At 42.9% G+C, this 12,552-nt stretch overlaps 1 long non-coding RNA gene across 2 annotated transcripts in view; it reads left to right on the forward strand.

The window, feature by feature from the left end:
* Positions 1 to 7,603, forward strand: part of LOC147718380 (uncharacterized) — a 212,504-nt gene extending 204,901 nt beyond the window's left edge. Inside the window, exons 1-3 of one of the 2 annotated variants that reach the window (XR_015309973.1) lie at positions 5,155 to 5,243; positions 6,253 to 6,632; positions 7,337 to 7,603. This is a non-coding gene — a long non-coding RNA (uncharacterized LOC147718380). Of the gene's footprint in view, positions 1 to 5,154; positions 5,244 to 6,252; positions 6,633 to 7,336 lie in introns of those variants that run through there. The other variant, XR_015309972.1, reaches the window with a different exon arrangement.
* Positions 7,604 to 12,552: the final 4,949 nt, after the last annotated feature.

Consider the following 12,552-nt stretch of genomic DNA (forward strand, 5'->3'; position numbering starts at 1 on the left):
CGTCATGAGTGCACGGTCGCGTGATGACGTAGGAATCCATTAAATTTCCCTATTGGTCCAACCGCACCGGCCTCCTGCGAGTTAACTCCTTCCCTATCGTATGGGTTGGAGTCATATGTCGTGCATGCATAAATCTTCCTCTGTCTTTCTACTGTAGAATGTGTTTGGCGCACGTAACAAGTGGAATGCTGGAGTATTGTAACTACATTGTTATGATGTAAATAGATATGCCTGTGGTGATAATCTAGAACAGTTTTATTGCTTTCTTGAAATTCTGAAAAAACGCTCAGAGTGTTATCACCAGTGCTTTAGTTGGGCCGGTACTGTCCAGTACGGAGTACGGGCACTTTTTCATTTTGAGAGGGAGAGTACCTGCACTTTTTCAAGAGTGACGTCATACTTTTAATTGGAGAGTACCGCCACGTCTCAGAAACAAGCTGGTACTCTGGTACAGAGTTATTATATTGATCGGAGGTGGGGCACACCTTGTTATATGAACGTATCTATTTTGTAATCTTATTATCAAAGCGTGCAACATAGGCATACACACTGTCCCTGTGTGTTAGAACAAACTATGAACAAAATCAAGTAAAACCACATGGCCTTAGTACACAGTTCCCTATCCACCCTCTGGTAGCGAGCAAGTTTTATCAATCTTTACATACGCAAAATAAAACAATCTTCTTTTGTATTAAACAACAATACTAACTCAAAAATAGTAAACAATACATCAAGTGGTTTCACTTGATTTTGTTCATACTCTGGTACAGAGTACCTGCGCTTCTATTTTTCCATTTCAACCACTGGTTATCACTATATCATTATGCATGTGTGTGCATGTGGTAAAGATCTTACTCAATTTGTTTGCTTGGATACATTCTGAGAAATTGAGGGTGGCCTTATGATGGAAAAGAGGCTTACTCAAAATGACCCATTTAGATATGGCCGTATCATCAGTCATCTGGTGTCTCATGTGAGATGCTCAAGGATAGACCGTGGCTGCAGCAGCTGTGTGAATGAGTAAACCAGCCATGGAATATTATCGTTTAATCCATCTTTGTTCTTTTTCAAAGAAGCAGCTCTGTAGGTTTTCTTGGTTTTGTTCCATTTGTTTGATAACAACCCAGTTTAGGTCATTGGTTGTATGACCTACTTGTAGGAAATGGTCGGTCATTCTTGTTGTGTTTCGTTTGCATCTTATGTTACTGCGATGTTCGCAGATTCTCACCTTGATCTTTCTACTGGTCGTGCCAATGTAGCATAGATCACATGGGCAGGTGATCCTATATATAAAATTGACAGAATTACAATTGGTGTGGTTTCTTAAGTTCCAGGTCTTTCTTGGTTTCAAATTCAAAGTCTTTGTGGTGGTTGTCAGATTGTGAAAACTAGCTGAAATGGCTGTTAGCATCAGCTGAAGACATTTTGTTTTTGTCAGCCATTTTAGTTAGCCATGTGCTCGCAATGTGCTTTCTCCCACTTCACTATTGCCTGCCCTTGTATTCTGCTTGTCATGGGTTACAGTTAACTCTTTCAGCACTGAGAAGAGCCTTGCACATGCTCAGAAAGACCTGTAGCTGCCAGAATGCACCTGCTCTTAGAATAACTGTCAGGCTATTTTAACTAATGTCAGCAATACTGTAACTCCTCCCACTCTGTTGACTAAGCGATTCTTTTGTATCCTTATATGTATTTGTGTGCACACTTGTACTGCCTCTTTTTGAGTCTACATGCTAACTCAGCAATAAACTGGCCATAAAAGGCCCTTGGTTTCTGTACTCATTGGACTGCCTCATACAGAGGCCTGAGGGTACCGTATTGATGCAGTCTCCCTCATGTGAGGTTAATAAATGCATTCTTTTGATATTACAGCTTCTGTGCCAATCTCTTCTTTGTTGGTTTAAGGACCAGGTGCATTAGTGAACCCCTAAAAAGGTTTTTTTATTCCACAAGATTACATACACTGCAATTACTGCAGGAATAATGTCCTGTCACATTTGGCATGCCCCAGGCATTGAGCACTGTAATAGTGGGGTGCTCAGGGTGTTTATTATGGCGGGTGGACACCGGGCAGTCTTTTAGGCTTCTTGCTTTCTTAAATGAAACAAGAATTTTCCCCATTTCAGTTTTCCTGCTTGAAGGATGTGCCAGTATTTGTTGATTACTTTGGTCAATTTATTAGAGATCGTGCTATAAGTTGTGACACAAGTGAGAGGTGTGCTCGCATCTGTCCTGGATGGTTATTCAAGCAAGGCATCTCTGTTTTGGTTGCTTGCTCGTTTCAGGGAAGTTTTTATGATTTTGTCAGGGTAATCTCAATCCCCAATTTATCAGACTGAGCCATTGTATGGGCGTGAAAATCTTTCACTTGACCAAATATCTTCTGAGTCGGAGGAATTGCCTGTAGGGTAATTTCTACCTGAGTGCCCTAGAATGAAAGCTGTCAAATTTTAGTAAGGTGTTTTTCTCTGTGGGCTTGAGTATGTCTTTGTGTTAAGTTTTGCTTTTTCGGCAGTGATTGTAATAGCCAGAATAGTGATGGTGTTATTATCCATGCAATGCATGAATCTTTGTACTATTTGAGATTTTTCTAAATGTCACATCAGCTGCTTAGTTCACATCCCATGGCTGTCAGCAAACCACACAGGAAACTTATGTGACACTCTGGTTTAAATTGAATCTCAACCTCAACACTTTTGCGGCCAGTGTGTAGCAGACAAAATGACTTTCTGAAGTGCTCTCACTTAACTCCAACCTTGTTCATATTTTCCCATACTATTGGAAGAACCTCTCTGTGCAATCAGCAATGGACTGCTTCCATGCTGGAGGCCAAATGAAAGAGCTATGTTTAACTTAACCGAAGCAGTGTTCATTCGATTGTCAACTCAATGCATGTGATTTGCACTCGTCCTCTGTCTTTTTGACAAAACCAGTGCTGATACAGTGTTAAAATCTTCTTCCAGCCAATGCTTCATCTCTACAGTCCGAGCATATGTAGTCTGGAAACATCTGACAAGGGCAATCTGCAGTAGGTACGATAGTGAAGGTCTATGTACGTCACCGAATAACTGATATTTGATTCCATTACCGAATCTTGTGATTCAATAGACTTGTCATTTGTGGGTATCCTAAGAAACAAAAGGTCAAATGGATCACTGGCTTAACCTTAAGCGGAAAGCCACTGAAGACGTCAACGATGGGCCATCATGCACAAAACAAAGTGATTTAAGTCAAAAGAAAACAAAGTGTCACAAATACGATACTGAATATTTATCAATACGTTTCACATGTTCAGGATCATGAACATGCTCTTAAAGTTTCTTTTGAAGTGTCCATGCTCATACTAAAAACTGGAAAACTCATACAGTTGTTTAAGAACTAATAGTATTTACTGCTAAAGCCAAGGTAAGGGCAATGGTTGGGGAAAAAGAAGCAAAGGATTTAAATCTGGTGGTATTATCTAAAAACACTGTAAAAAGGTGAAGTGACAAAATGTCAGACAACATAAAAGAACGTTGATTGAAAGAATTTGTGAAAGTCAGCATTATAGCCTACAAGTAGATGAAAGTATGGACATAGCAAATAAACATAATCTCCTGTGTTAATTTAGATAGGAGTTTGAGGGGAACATTATTAAAGATTTAGGGGCAGATGTATCAACTAATTTTTTAGTCGCAAACGCTGGGAATCGCAAAAAACAGCGTTTGCGACAAAGAAATAGGAAAATGGTATGTTTGTAAGAATTCGCATCGCAAATTACGTAATCGCTATATTTGCGATTCCTTAAGTTGCGAGAACAGCTTTTCTGCGATTTATTTTGCGATTTCTTATTTTGCATATTTCTTTATTAGCGAAATTCGCAATCTAGAAATCGCACAATAAGAAATCGCAAAGAGATGTATGAAAAATTCGCAAATTGTGAATTCATGAAAATTGCATTTTAAGAAATTGCAATTAACACCAACTACATGCAGGTGGTAACCAGGTTGAAAGTATAAAAAGGAACCACAATGCAATGAAAAGTTTGAAAATGGCTGGACTTTACCTGATAGCCAGGAGGCTGCGTATCCAAGCCCTTGCACAGAGGAGACAGAGACAGGAGATAATATTTAGACTGCGCATCACGCTGTTCCAGCAGACTGAAGAGGACATCTATGACAAATACAGACTTTACCCACACACTATTTTGGATCTCATTAATTAATAGTTTTTTTAACAACTCTTTTTATTGACAGATCGCACATAAGACACAGCACTCCGTACCCCGAAGGAGCTGCAAGAAGTACATCATAGCATAATCAGCGATCCATATAACTTCTTAAGACTTAACCCCTGACCCCCCGCCCCACTCCCTCCCCTCTCCCTCTCCCTCCCCCCTCCCCCATCCCTCCCCTGCACAATGTCTGTTCATTCCTGTAGAAAAAACTGCATATATATAACAGTGTGTATGATATCGCCCCCATGTCACCATCACATCTGCCCCTCTGCGTCTCTTAACGGTGCTGGGGATTCCAGCCATAGACCCCTGTAGTCCGCCCATCGTTTCCATATTTTGTAATGTTTCCAAGGGCAGCCCCTGGCTTCAAATATTGGCCGCTCCAACCCCATGCAAAAATCAAGGCTTTTTTTCCATACCACCACCTTGGCAGCCCGGGGGTCCTTCCACGCCTGAGCCACATCCCTCTTTGCAACTGTAAGGCCCAACAGAAGTAAATGTCTCTTGTATATGTTACCACCTACTCCTTCAAGCACGTGAAGTAGCCCTAATTTGGGGGTACGAGGGAGATCCCAGCCCAGCACCTCCGATAGACAATCCCACACCCCAGTCCAAAATCAAGCCAAACCAACACAGCTCCACACTGTATGTAGGAAAGAACCCACCTCACGGCCACATCTCAGGCACACTGGGGACTCGATCAGACCAGCCCGCCACAGTCTCTCCCTGGTGTAGTAAGCCCTATGTAGGTACTTGAACTGTATAAAGCGCAGGCGCATGGCAATGGCTGCCCCTCTAGGGGCCTCGAGGGCTTCTCGCCAATCCTCCTCCTCTAGCTCCCCCACATCCCCCACCCAGGAGTCCTGTAGAGTCTGTAGACAGGAGGAGCAATGTGTGACCAGCGTTTGGTAAATACAGGATATTTTCTTTTCCTCTAGGTCCCCCATGAACACCTTCGCCTCTATTGGGCTGAACTCAGGCAAGGAGTCTAATCCCTCCAGTGTGGGTGTAAGGGCGTGTCAGAATTGTAAGTACTTAAAGAACTGCGTTCGGGGCATACAATATTCTTCACTAAGTTCTTGAAAGGTTTTAAGTGTCGTGACCTTGATGAAATTCCCTAATGTGGAGATTCCTATAGAATCCCAGCCTCGGAAGCCCCACAGTGACGCCAGCGCCGGCAGCCGCCCATTGTGCCAGAGCGGGGTCCCCTCCGTCAGCCTCCCCCACCATCCCATACGACGTAGCGACTGTCGCCAGATCTGAAAGACCACCTGGGTAACCCTGGGCAGCCCCTTCCTCAACCTTGCTGAGTATAAAATAGTGTGTAATGTATCCGGGTCCATCTAGTATCTCTCGAGGGCATACGCTGGGTCGCCCCTGTCTCCATACCACCATTCATTCAGGACTAGGAGGTGGGAAGCTTGATAGTAGGACAATAATTGAAACCTTTTTTGGAGCATCCAACAGGCAGGACACAATCAATTCCTACCCATGTGCAGGTATTGTGCTCACTGCACCTTTTGGCTTCAGGGTCTTTTCAAAGCGTCATTGCAGAGGTTGGCGGGTGACCCAGAGTGCTCTTTCACGCTTTTTCCATGCCTTTGTGGATGAATGCTGAACAGGCTTCAACATCACATCTACTTTTCAAATACCCAACAAGCCATGCATGAAAAAAACTGGATTTTTACCAAATTGCTCATTTTCCCCATGTGATTGGATGCATTGATGGCACCCATATTGCCATCACTTCGCTATCAGCCACAGAATATGTGTTTGGAAATAGGAAAAGCTACCATTCCCTCAACATCTAGATTGTGTGCAATGCTAAATACATCATCAATGATATTGTGGCAAAGTACCCAGGCAGCACACATAACTCCTTCATTTTCCGACATAATGGAATTCATAGACGTCTGAGTGCTGGACAGTTTGGAGAGGGATACCTGCTAGGTAAATGAACCTCATACATCCATCCATCCATACATTAGTTCATTTTTAATGGAACACACAGTCACTCTTACTTTTCTTCCATGCAGGTGACAGTGCCTACGCAGTGCGAGACTTCATCCTAACGCCATATTTGAATCCATCAAATGCAAGTGAGAGAAGATACATCAGGGCACACCGGTCAACGCGCAGCATCATTGAACGCACATTTGGTATTTTAATAAGCCGTTTCCGGTGCATACACAAAAGTGGAGGTGCATTGCAGTACAGTCCTGAAACATGTTGTAAGATTGTAACTAGCTGCACGATGCTACATAACATGGCTAAGAGAAAAGGCACAGACATTGAAGTGAGTGACTCAGACACATCTGATGATGATGCCATACCTCCACCTAGAAGGGCAACAGCAGGAGTAAGAGCAGCGGCTGGCCGGCAAAGACGGTCTGAGATAACACGAAATTACTTTTAGGTAAGATAAGTACTCTCACAACATATCTTTTTTTGCAAGTGATGTTTTTAATCACAAAACAAAAAACTTACTACTGTTTTTAAACATGACATGTTACTGCACAGTCATGCCAATGTACCATGAATATGAAAGAAAGCTATATGTGATAATGCAGTAAGGAGAAACTATTGCAATGTACATGTTCACTTTTTGCGCTGGCGGCTTGGTGCAGGGCGATGTTCACATTCCATGCTCTCCAACACAGGTGTAGTTCCAGCATGTCTTCCACTTCTGTGCTGCGTCAGTTGAGAAGTTGGAGTGGGGTTGTTGCTACTCCTGCTGGTGGTGTCCTCGCTGTCTGCTGAAGCCATTAGGGCGCTGGCACCAGAGTTTGCAGTTTGTAAAATCTCAACAGCAGATGTAACCTTGTCCAGGCCTTTGGCAATGTTTTGAGTGCATTCACTCATCTCCCTCTGCATGTTTATGCTGCGCCTAGTGAAGTAACATGTAACTGTACATAGCCGGATAATGGCTTTAGTATACCCATACATTCTGCCATGTGCACAGTGAGCAACCCTGTTCCAAGATGTCTCTGTGCGTTCAAGGGTCAAACACAGTCTGTCTATTGAAGCTGCCATACACTTCATGCCCTCACCCATGCTTTGTTGATTATTGTTCAATTTAGAAAGCTGTATTTTAATTGAACGTAGGGCCTTATGTTGCAGGCGCTGCACATGAAGCATATCTTGCTCTAAACCAGCAAAAACTGTGGGTGTTTCTGGATGACCACTGCTGCTCCTGGATCTATCCAAACTATATGTACGTGGCTTTCTCTGCGTTTGGGGTTGGTCTTGGCTATCAACAGGGACCACTGTGTCAAGGCTACTGTCTCTTGTACCCCCTTCAATGTTAGGGTCATCTTCCAAAGGAGGCAGAGGGGCCACATGTCTGCGCTTTCTCTGCACAATTGGAGAAGAGACAGTCTCATCACTACTTCCTCCTTCTGTACCAGAGACAACATGGAATGGTGTTTCATCGCCCTATGTGTGATCCCATGACTCCCTTGATTGTGCTGTGGATGTAGAGTGACACATATGAGTTTGTGTTTTTGCTGTGCAACTTGAGACAAATAAAGTTTTTTGTTTTCAATATCTGACATTATTTACACTCTATTTCTGCCTACCAACAAAACCACAATGGGCCTGCGTTTCTTTGATATCAGATTAAATATGTTCAAATTAAACTACAACTCCCATGATGCATTGCTTACTGTATGTTAAGCAGTGTTCCTGGACTTACAAATTCCTTGCACTGAGTACATCTACCAGACCTATGCACATGCATAACCCACTAACGTTGGACTTAATTGCATGCATCTTACCTTGTGCACTTTGTGTAGTATCAGAGCTGTCTATATCAGCCACTCCACTGACACTCTCAGGCAGGAGAGTGGCCTCCACAAGTTCTTCATGTGGTGTAGGTTGCTCTGCTGTGGAAGTTCCATCTCCAGACTTGTGTGCCTCCTTTATTCTTTCAGCCACCCTTTCTTTTGATCTCTGGTGCATATCGTACCATCTTTTCCTAAGTTCTTCTATGGTACGGTTGGTCACTCCCACTGCATTCACTTTTTGCTGTCTATCCAGCCAAATCTTTCTTTTTCTGGATTCAGGCACTTTTAATGCTTTTTATGGCAAAAAGCAGCTCATGGCTGCACACCATCTCCTCAATTAGGATTTCCTGCTCCTTTTCTGAAAACTTTTCTCTTTCTTTTCTCACCAGCCATTCTCTCCTGTGTGCTCTGGGACTCCATTTCACAGCAAGCAAGTCTGTTCAGCCTCCAAACAGTCTTTCAACTGCCACTGGGTGTGGCTCAAGCAAGCAGGTGCAGGTAATCACTCCCTCTTCCTGGCTGTGATGTCATCAACCTGCTCCTGCATTGCAGATTCCCGTTTTTTGCGATTTCTTAATTTGCGAATTTCACAATTTAAGAAATCACAAAGGTTTCTGAGATTTTTTTGCGATTTTTAAGAAATCGCTAAAAAATCGCAAAAACCTACCCGTTTTGCGAATCTGCAATTGCAAATCGCAAAATATCGCAATTACAGAATCGCAAAACACAATTTTGATACATCTGCCCCTTAGTCTTCTGCCACTATTTGTTACATACCACTGCTGAAGAGGTCTTCAGCAGTTTCAAGTTTCAGTGAATTTCTGACATCAAAGGGAATTCAATGGTCCAAATGCATAGGAGTCAGCACAAATGGGAGCTTACATTTCTAGCAGACTAACATGACTTGTTGCTCGAATAAGGGAAATTAACCCTTTAGTTGTATAGCATCATTGTTACATTCATCGAGAATCATTAGCCATAAGAAGATGCCAGAGGAATTAAAAAAGGCTTTGAAGGGGTCAGTCAAAAATGTTAGATTTTATCAAAGCTAGGTCACTAAATTCAAAGCCTTTTTGTACAGCTTTGTCAGTCAGTGGATAGTGATTGTTATTCGCTTTTGCTGCATACAGATGTTCGATGGTTGTCCTGTGGTAGAGTTTTGTCTAAGCTTTTGGAAATGAGAGATGAAATCAAATAATTCTTCACTGAACTGGAATCTCTATTTGCACTTGATGAGCGCTTAAGTGCCTATACTTGTCCCTACCTCTCTTTGCCCGTAGCATATCCAACCATAGGATCTTTAGAAGGACTGTGAAGACTCTAAGCTGCCTCCTCCTCCCACTCTGCTAGACAGTCAGGCCTGAGACGTCCTGTTGCTGAGGCAGCCATGTGCTTTACAAATATTTTAACATAACAAAACTTGGTTAACCATGCTGGTTTATATGGCAGACATCTTCACTCGTTTAAATACATTCAATTTGAGTATGCAAGGAGTAGCTATCACAATTGTTTATGTCGAAGAGAAGATTGAGGCATTGATAAAAAAAAGTTAGATGTGTGGACTCGTCGTTTATCCCAAATAAAATTTTATTTTATTACAAGACCGGAGGCTCATATCATGCAGTCTTTTCTTGCTTTATTATACCAGCAGCCAAACGGAGAACTACATCTCCCAGACAAAATGTACAGTAGAATTACTGAATGGCATCACAATGAGAGCACCCAATAGGACATCAAGTATCCAGATAACTATCTTGACTGGGAGCAACAATACCTCTTTTCTTGCTGCTCGCAGTCAAGATAAGTACTTTTAATTTCTTTCCAGCATTTATTCATTATTCATTATGACTGTGTATTTTATATTGCTAATGTATTAGCCTTACTTGTATTGAGCATTTAACTTTTCCCGTGCTCTCTTGACACCCTCTTCCTTGCAGTCTTCTTAATGCTCGCGTCCTCATAAAGGTTTCCATTTTACCGTTACAGAACACTCCTGATTATTTCCATTCACCCTATCATTCCTCAGAAGCGAGTGTCCTCCTTCAGCTTTGTTGGCCCCGCAAAGCTCCCGCTACCAGACGCTCTTCTGCCTTTTCCTGCTACTCCGGTCGCAGTCTCCGATGCGAAGACTCATTACAGAGGCCCTCCCTGAAGCACAGCCTTTTTCATCTTCCGACTCTCGCTTCAGATTGCCTGCGATTGGAGTATTTTTGGCTCACTCCCCTTTTATCTTTCGGTTCCACCCCTTTCCTCTCACACTCTTTCCTCTTAAAGGCACTTTACATGTTAAAGGGGCTTTTTCAATTTTCACAGAATTGTAACCCTTTCTTTCCCTTTTTCCCTATTTAAATAAATACATAAATAATATTTACCCTTTTTCTGACTATTTATATTGTTTAAAGTTCACAATGTCTGAAGAGGAATATACACAACTGTTTAAGGATCATTTTAAATCCTTTATCAAGGATTCTATGCAATCTCCATGCTGGACATCACTAAAAATCTAGAAGCCTCCATTTGAAAAAATTGTCCTTCTCCATTAAACGCCCTATTAAGTGCAAGAAAGGTGCAACAACCCTTACTGGGTCTACCAAAGGCGTTTCAGCCAAATTTGGCCCTCCCACCCAAGAGAGAGGTTTCTTTGTTGGGCCCCCTTCCTCCTTCTTACACATATCCCAATTACGAGACACTGATGATGATGACGACGAAGTGTTGGGTAACACGTGATATGGATGGATCATCTGATCCTATTAATTATGGGCCTTCGGAGAAAAAGCGAAACATTTCTCCTGATGACAGTGGTGTTTCTTACCCAGTGTCATGTCCTTGTTGATCACCTTGGAGAACCCATGTTTAACCCCTCTTACAGCCACAATCTCAATACTACTGAATGGTTCCCAACAGATAATGTAGCAGAATATGTTTCATTTTATTTGCGCAATGGATGTATGACGTTACAACGCATGCTTTTACCACGCATGCCTTTACAACGCGGTTTTTACAACGCATACCATTACAACGCATAGCGCTTTACGGTGCTGGATAGTGAGTAGTTTAATTTACTATTCCAACTCCAGTCCCCGTGTATAGTAGGGAAGGTGTTGGATAGTAAATTAAATCTATTCCCTATCCTAGAGCGCCCCCCAGCGCAATGCGTTTTAATGGTTTGCGTTGTAATGGTTGTGTCGTAATGGTAGTGCGTTGTAAAAGTTTCATTGTAAAGGCTGTATACCTTGCGCAATCCTTTAGAAAAAAAACATTAGAAACAAATTAAAATCTGAGTGTCCCTACCCTTCCCTACCCAATAATGTCACAGCTACCCCTTCCATTGACCCAAATATGTTGATGTTCTTCACGAAATTTGGAAAAGATTCCACAAAAGGTGTGGACTGAGCCTGGTTCTCTTGTCAGAGTACTGGATCAGGTGCGTCCCCTCTTCAGAATATTTGATTTGGCAGAAGACGCCAGTATGGAAGCCAACATGATTAATCTGAGACTCTTTCCAAATGGACCCAATGGGCTATTTGTATGCTGGGCAACGCAAATGCTCATATTTCTTAGGAGAGAAATTGACCCCAAACTTTGCTTTCTTGCTTCTAAGGAGGAGGGTCCCCTGGCTAAGGGAATATTATTTGGCGATTCTTTTATGTAGGAGTTTGGGTAATACATCTCCAGTTTTGCTATTATAGACAAAACCCAGCTTTCCCTAAAGAAGATTTTCTCCTCTCTGGTTTTCACTAGGGGCGGCATAGGCAGGAGAGATGCCCATAGGGGCCAAGATGGCGGTGGGATTGGCCTGAAACTATTTGGCCTGAAACTATCTGCCCTCATGACCACGGTCAGCGATGCTTTCAGACTGTCAGTGCGAGCGGTTCCCCTGCAAGGTAGAGGTTAGCCTGTGGGGCAAATAAATGAAAATTCCTGCCTGACTTCAACATGGCACCCAAGACGAGACATGCCTGAACCTTACTAGGCGCCTGCCGCTTTGTAGTGGTGCTTATTCTTTATTCCTTACTTCTTTCTTTAAAGAAGAGGACAGCCTGGAGGCAAAATGCCGATGATTGAGCTTTCGGAGCCTGGGGAGCTGAGAAGTGCAGCCGGGGTGCCCAGACACGATCTGCCTGACTTAAATACGGCGCCCGCCACTTACAATGCCTATACACGGTTTTGGCACGCTGGGCCTGCTGTGGCCTCACTGCGGGTGCTTGAGCCAGGCGGGAGACCTGACTTCATAGCACAGTTCCGCCTGCCCTTGAACACCCTCCGCTTTCCACAAGATGGAGCCCAACATGACCTCAAGACCAGCCTAGGGATGCAGCATGCTGCTTCTCCCACCACCATCCGCCGTTCTACACCTATGGACATCTCCAACTTGGGGATCCCTCCAGACCCAAGACCACCACCCTTGAGTACAACACCACCTGAACACCTAGCTGAACGATAGCAAGAATTTCCTGCTCTGTAAATATGTAATATATAATTGTTCAAGCCTAATCGCTGTTAAAATGTAATCTTGAGTGACTTTACTATTTGTATATATATATATATATA

This window comes from Lissotriton vulgaris, chromosome 4_1, assembly GCF_964263255.1.
Source record: "Lissotriton vulgaris chromosome 4_1, aLisVul1.2, whole genome shotgun sequence".
NCBI classification, from domain to species: Eukaryota; Metazoa; Chordata; class Amphibia; order Caudata; family Salamandridae; genus Lissotriton; species Lissotriton vulgaris.